The sequence below is a fragment of the Crocodylus porosus genome, unplaced genomic scaffold (genome assembly GCF_001723895.1).
Source record: "Crocodylus porosus isolate Cpor-Errol unplaced genomic scaffold, CroPor_comp1, whole genome shotgun sequence".
Lineage (NCBI taxonomy): Eukaryota > Metazoa > Chordata > Crocodylia > Crocodylidae > Crocodylus > Crocodylus porosus.
Window position 1 is genome coordinate 32,161,438 of NW_017728911.1, and position 7,970 is coordinate 32,169,407.

Below are 7,970 nucleotides of genomic sequence, written 5' to 3' on the forward strand. Positions count from 1 at the left end.
CTTTAAATCTGACAGATAGTCGTTGCCCTCCATCCTGCTCTAAGTCTGGTGGCCATGTTGAAGAAGTTTGGAATCCAGGTCGGCGTATGAGAAACCATGCTGGCACTCAGTTATTTATACATGAATTTAGGAGGTCAGGCCGTTTGCAACACTATGGATATGAACAAGTATTAGTTTAAGCTACCGAAACCTGAATCAGGATCACCAGGGGCCCTTGTACACGATGTGTGTTGTTGAGACACACGTTATGAAACAGCACCAAAGAGAACCATTTTGCTAGGTTAGTTGCCTGTGAAAGTACGCATCGATTTTTTTATCGTGGTAGGTTTTGATTCATTGTGGCAAGTTAGACCACCTCCAATGTGTTTTATTTTTACCGTGGCCGACTGTTCCACCAGGTGCAATGTTACCGTGAAGCTTTTATTACGTGTATGCTTGCCCACAGCTAAAATCGCCATTCTCTGTGTTCTGACACGATTTGTCCACCAGGTGCCCTCTAGTGTTTTTTACTAGTAAAAGCACATTAACTAATTCTGAGTGTTAAACAGGTTACGTGCAAAATAATCGGGAATCATCGTAGCACATTGCGAGAGTGAAATAAACCTAGAGATTATCTTTAGCTAGAAAAACCCAACTTCATGTATAGGGAGCCCATGTGCAGATATTCACCACTTGCTGGGAGGAAGCACAGGCAGAACAAGGTAAGTCAGTCTGGGGGAAAGGAGGGCTGATGGGTTTTGGGAAAATGATGGGACCAGGGGGAGGTGGCAGGTTTGGGATAATTGTCAGGTGTGGTGTGAGGGATTAAGATAGCTTGGTCAAGTCTGGGTTGAGGGAGAGGTGGTAAAAACAAAAGAGCCCCAGGGGCTGTGGAGAGAGGTTGGGAACATGCGCAAGTGTTCATTAGGTTGGGTTAACCCATTTTAGGACAGATTAACCCATGATCTAAAGTTAGTTCTGGTCTGATGAGACCTAGCTTTAGATCAGATGCACCAATTTTAGAGCAACTTAAGCCCTGCAAACACTTGCACGCCTGGGCATTTACATGTAAGGCTTGCATGTACCCTTAATGGGTGACATGTGAGACCCAACTTTTTTTAACAGTATTTCAGTGGGAATTAGGCACCCAATTACTTTTACCAATTGCTTTAGTGCCTTAACATACGTGCCTATGCTCAAAATGCTGGACAGTAGCCAATTGTGAAGCTTCAAGTGTTGGTGTATTGATGGGAGAGCCTGCCTTAACAAAATACTTAAGTGCTTTAGGGGTCTAGTTTCTATTTCTAAAAGTGGCTCAGACAGGGCAGAGCCCAAGTCTTATAAAAAGCCAAGGAGACTGAGGCTAAGTGTTTGAATTAAACGGACTTTAGGCTCCAATTCACTCGGACAGATTAAAGGGTAATCCATTTTAAAGTCTTGAGAAGAGACTGAAGGATTCCCTGTGTCATGTCTGAAGATTCAAAATCTCCCTTCTCACTACAGAAAGTCTATTTGGGGGTTTTCAATTCAACATGGACTGCTTTCACTGAGGCAGAACCTTCAAATGCATCCAAAATAGCCATGGGGGACTCCTTCCTTCATTAGGAGGCAACCAACGTGAGCATCCCATTTACACCTCTTACCATTACCACGATGGGCCAGATCCTACACTAGTTTTAAGTTGGCAGTGGTGTCACCCTGATAGATGCAAGCTGAGAAAATGGCCCGGTGCCTCCATTCCACTTTGTGAATGCATACAAAGGCTTAAGTGCTCAGCTGAACTGGAGTCACACAGATTACTGCCTTGTAATTATTATTCTTTATGATTCTGGTTTTTAAAAGCATGTTTTCCTAAATAAGGCCCCAAGGCTCCATAACATGTTTTCCCCTTATCATCATATTATAACCTCTTCAAATAATACAAATAACCAAAGTTATTGCTGGCCTTGACATCAGCAGATTGTGCGTTGCACTCTGCCTCAACGTCCAATGCAAAAAAAGAAATCAGGGCCACGTTCAGGTTGAGTCTAATTGAGCATGAAAAGATGTTTCTTTCACATTTAAACATGAATTAGGTGAGGTAAAAAAACAACAACCCATATAAATAGCTACAATACACAACACAAAGAGCACTTAAGTCTCTCAGGTACATCTGGAAACAAATGCCAACTTTCCATCGTTTATTAAATTTACTCTTTTGCCTGTGGAGAGCATTTCATTGTAGGATTTCAAAACATTTTGCAGCTGTTTATTAACTGTGCCTCATACCTTCCTCAGAATGTATGGTGGGTTGTGTGTATATATATATGTATATATATACAAATATATATATTTGTTTTATGGATGGGCAAAAAGGCATGGAAAGCCGAGGTCACATGCCAGGTCAGCAGTGGGGGTAGGAATGGAAGAGGAGTCCCGATTTCTCTAACCATCACTGAGTGGAATACTAGATCCTTACTTTATCACTTCTTAATTATAGCCACCAGCTTTGTCCCTGGTTGATCGTCCACGGAGGGATTATTCGTCTTAATAAAAGAGGCTCTGTTTGAAGAGCTAGAGAGTCTCCTTGGCTTCTTTATCTAAATCTTTTGCTGCTGGGCACTTTTGGCCCATTCATTTGAGCACTATTTTTAAAAGCATTTTTAACAACATACCGTAACAGCTAACTGTAGCAATTATATAAATCAGAGGCTGAACATCATATTATATTGGACCAGCTCTGGACTAAATGGATCTGATAATTAGCTGCAGAGCATATGTTTCCAGTTCCCATCAGCCAGACGGAACAGCTAACCAATGGACATGTAAAAACATTGGGACCAATGGAAATTAGGGCTGCGTGAGGACTCGGACTGCAGGCTCTGTCCTTTCGAGTACATTTATTCATTTATACTTAGGCAGGAGTCAGGAAAATAAAATTCTGGATAAAGTGAAAAGGTGACTCAAGAGGAAGGAAGAGCAAAGTATGTGAAGGGCAAAGACATAAACATCTGTGCTGCTAGCTCTATGTTACTAGGCAAGGACCTTCTATTGATTTCTCTGGGCATGATTGTAGTCCCTTCCTTCAGTGACTAATGATACTCCCGTGGGGTTATGATGACACTGCATTTCGAGGGCCTGTGGGTCAGATGCTTGATATATTCTCTGCTTAGCTCCCACTTCAAGTCACTGTCCTAGCTCAAACAGGGCTATTCTAAAAATGGATGCAAAGGAGGGGAAGGAATAAATTATGTCTCTCTGTCCCAGGATAGAAAACAACCCAAAACACTCAGGACATGTACACAGTGCATTCACCTGCTGGGTGGTGGGAGGCTCAGACCCTGCCTGCACGAGCCCTGGCAGACCCTCCAAGGAGGCTGCCAGACCACACCTCTACCCAGCTTCACTCTATCCCCTGCCACGCAGCGTCTGGGATGGACAGGGGGCAGGGACAGATCCCTCCTTGCCATGTGCACACCTATGAGGTGGGGAAGCTCCCTTCTCCCCCTCCCATCTTCAAAAGAGTGCCTTGACAAGCTGGAGATATGCTGGAGGGTAAGGCTAGGATTCAGAGAGACCTTGACAAATTGGAGGGCTGAAGCAAAAGGAATCTCATGAGGTTCAGCAAGTGCAAAGTCCTGCACTTAGGATGGAGCAATCCCATGCACCAGGACAGGCTGGGGACCAACTGGCTGGGCAGCAGCTCTGCAGGAAAGGACCTGGCGGTGACAGTGGACAATACGGTGAATATGCATCATCAGTGTGCCCTTGTTGCCAAGAAGGCTAATGGCATCCTGGACTGCATTTGTAGGACTGTTACCAGCAGGTCAAGGGAAGTGACTGATTATTCCCCTCTGTTCAGCACTGGGGAGGCCACATCTGGAGTCCTGTGTCAAGCTTTGGGCCCCCACTACAGAAAGGATGAGAGAGAATCCAGCAGGGACAATGAAAATGGTGAGGGAATGACTTATGAGGAGAGGCTGAGGGAAATGGACTTATTTAGTCTAGAGAAGAGGAGACAGAGAGGGAAGATTTAATAGCAGCCTTTAACTCCCGGCGGGGGTGGGTCCAAAGAGGATGGAGCTAGCCTGTTCTCAGTGGTGGCGGATGACAGAATAAGGAGCAATGATCTCAAGTTGCAGCAAGGGAAATTTAGGTTAGATATAAGGGAAAAAAATCTCGCTAGGAAGCTAGTAAAATACTGGAACGGGTTAACCAGAGAGGTTGTGGATTCTTCATTCTGGGAGCTTTCTAAGACCTGGCTTAACAAACCCTTGGCTGGGATGATTTAGCTGGGGCTGATCTGATCCTGCTTTGAGCAGGGGGTAGTCTAGATGACCTCCTGAGCTCCCTTCAGATACTAGTTTTCTATAATTTTATGATTCTATGGTCAGTCACAAAATCTAAGAGGAAGTTGTTATAAGTGAACTCTAAACAAATCACTGAGGCCAGCCACTTGAACACATGAGTGAGAATGGATGGAGATTTTGCAAGACATAAAGTAGGTGTGCCTATTGACTTTCAGCAGGTGTTTATCCCCTCGCAACATTTTATGCCTTTGAAAATATCACTATATATTATACACGTATCCTAACTTTTTAATGGTGGAACTGAAATAAACTACATGAACTTCACCTGTAAGTAAATGAAGGTATAAGGTCCAAGCACTGAGAAATGCAGTATTCACAGGGCAGTATAACACATGCTGGGAAGTATTAATTTGATAAATTGGCCTTTCTTTTTTCTTTCCACATTGTTCAACATTGCGATTACTATTCTGGATGGTTAATTCTTTGCCGAGGCTGGCAACTCTCTACCCTTAGGTAAAGAATCCAAGATGTCCCCAATGTCTACTGGCTATCTACCTAGGGCATAACAGATTTGGAGCCAGTTCTTGAGCACCTGCTGAAATCAATAGTGGTTACAAGCCCAATGAATGAATTTACAGGTCTGCATTTTTAAATTTCTCAAGAGGCTACTCTTATTTTTTTTAGGAATTTGCCCTAAGGAAGTTGGAGAGATTATATTACATCTTTTCCACTAGCGCCAAGATCACTTTAACCTAAGGATGAACACGCTGTCCCTACTGCACTTTCATTTGGTTCCAATTCTGGCCACAAGATCAATATTTATGTTTTAGAGACCATGACCAAAGAGATGTCTCTTGCTCAACACAAGACCACAAGTATCCTTCACATTGCACAGTATGCATGTTGTAATATTGCCAACTGGTGATATGCAAGGCTGATACTCTCAGTGCTAATGTAACACCCACACACACATGGGTTGTGTTTAATAAAGTGTATGCTTTTGGTTGTTTTGTATTTTATTTGTGTGTGTGTGCTTTTATGTGGGCAAGATGGCCCCTGTTGTTCTGGCCATGCACATGAAAAGCTGGGGCTTGTATCTGGGCAAAATATGTCAAATCAGAAGATTTTCCAGGCAGACTGAGGAAGAGAAAGTCTGGAGCGTGGTTCTCGCTAACTGGACAAGGCTTGGGTGATGTCACACTAGGTTATATAAGAACAGCTCAAATAAGGTTTTTCTCATTTTCTCTTGGGGCTGCTAAGAGCGGTACAGTTGAATTGGAAGTCAGAAAAACTGCTCCCCTTGGGGGGCGGTGCAGGGGGTGTCACTGGAGAGGCAAGGAAATGCTTTTTGAAGGGAAAGCCTCAGGCACAGAGAGATAAAGTCTATCTCAGAGTTTGAGACCCCTATTTCCTCCCTCTTCCCCCCTCCTTTCTTTGATTGGGATAATATCATGGGGGTATTAAACCCTGGTGCAGACTGACCAGGAATGGGGTCCTGGCGGCTACTGGCCACATGGGCCAGGCCCTCTCTGGTGTGTAATTGTAGTGTGTCAGCATAGCGTATAGCTGAGACTGGATATCCAGGCTGCAGTCATAGGCCTGGGCCCTTTTGCTGTTTCACAGCTATTATGTCCCCAGCCATATGTTTGGCCAGCAGATTTGGACCAAAGTAAAGCCTGGCATGGTTAGACTGAGAGTGAGACCAGGCTCTTCCTGTTGCAATAGAGGCCTGGCTGGCTTCTGCTGCCCAATGCAGGCCCAAGCCAAGCCAAGATAAGCCTGACCTTTCCTCTGAGCTCTTTTGCAGTTTTCTGCCCAGAAGATCTGGGATTGGGACTAGGAATTTTGGGGCGCAGTGCGCTGACAAAAGCCAAAGTTAACCCCTCAAAGCCACCATGTGGAAGTAGAGATCGGTACTCCACCACTTCCCCAGGAGCAACAGAGCCCCTTGCAATACAGACGGACCCATACTCTCAAGCATCTCTCTGCAATGTAGTGAACCCACAGGGAAGCTCATAGGACTTGTCTGCATAGGCGATGCATGCTTCCTGAAGCTAGGGACGCACAGTGACTGCCCGCAGGTGGTGGCGATGGTATTGGCGGCAGGGGATGGCAGCAGCAAGTGGGGACCGCCCACGGGTGGCTGTGCTGACATCGGTGGCAAGGGCAGGCCGAGCAGGGAGCGACTGCATATGGCCGTGGTGGTGTCAGGGTGTTGGCAGCAATGGTGGGGGTGGGGGGTGGTGGCGGTGAGCGGGGACAACCTGCAGGCAGCTGCGCTGATGTCAGCGGCAAGGGTGGGTCAAACAGGGACTGTCTGCAGGTGGCTGCAGTGGTGTTGGGGTATCAGCAGTGTGTGTGGGGGGTCCCTCCATGGCCAATTACTGACCGGGGGGCGGTTCCCCCATGGCCAGACACCAAACCCAAAAGTGCCAGCAGCACTTCTCACGGCGGGGGTGGGGGAGGCATCAGTGCTCTGCCTGCCCCCCACCCCCCGCCTGTTGCCTAAGCTGAAAGCGCTCACTCTCGGGGGCGGGGGCACCAGTGCTCTCAGGAAGTGCATGTGCACCCCTATGCACCCCCTCTGCCTTGCCCAGGCTCAGCAGTGTAGGTCCCCCTCTCCAGCCCATAGCTGCCCATAGGGGTGCAGGCCCCCAGAACTAGCTGTTGGGCAGCCCCAAGTCCCAGACTGCCTGGGTATGGGTGAAGCCTCCCCCAAGAGTGTGCCACCTATCGACTTTGCTTTATAGTAATAGTATTGTAAAATTATATTTCTTTTCTTTTGTTTTGCTTTTATTCTGTATAACAATTTTGGGCTTTTGTGTTTAGACTGCTTGCAAGGAGGGGGTTTTATTTTTATGGAACACCCCAGCAAACTTAGTGTTCCCAGATTTCTGGGTGGGGGTTCAAGCCACTGGTATAATTTGTGGGGTACTCCAAAATGTGAACCTGGCCCTTTTTGCTGCCAACCAGTGCCCGGCAGACAGGTTACGCTAACATTTAATCATTGCTTCAGTCTCCAGTGAAAATGAGGCATGGCCTCCTCTCCTTCTCCAGCTCCCATAACCAGCCGGACAACAGAGCAGTTGGGCGCAAGGAAGAAAAAGAGGAACTGTACATTTCTTGGAACAACTCATTAATTGCATGTGTTGTGAATAAATCTAAATTTGGCTGGGTGCCACAAAGTCGGGTCTTAGGGCAGATGGAATAGCAGAGCCAGGGACAGAAAGAGAGCAGGGAACTTTCCATACGCTATTCTGGACACTGAAATAGAGTTTATAGAGACTCATAATGGGGAGCACCTGCCCATGTCCAACTCCATTTACATCCCTGGCATTGCTGGAATGTGCAGAGTTATTTTGAGTTGCAATGAGCCATCACTGGGGATCTAAAGCAAACACAAAGTCTGTCCTGTCCTTTGCCAGCTAGTCCGATCATTGCATCAAAGTAACTGCAGCCTCCTAAGAAGCTTATGCAACTGTGCTTGAGAACGAGAAGGTAGCAGGTGCTGAAATCTCAGGCAAAAATGAAATTGCTTTTTAAAAAGCAAGGAAATGGCTTCTTTCTTGTGACTAAGTGAGGTAGATATTGGTTATTTAAATGGTATATACCTTCACTTTCCGATTACAAGCAAAGTGACTCAGCTGCTCCCAAGCAAACACATTGGGGTATTAGGCCCAGACTGTTTCTAAGGGTCTTGAA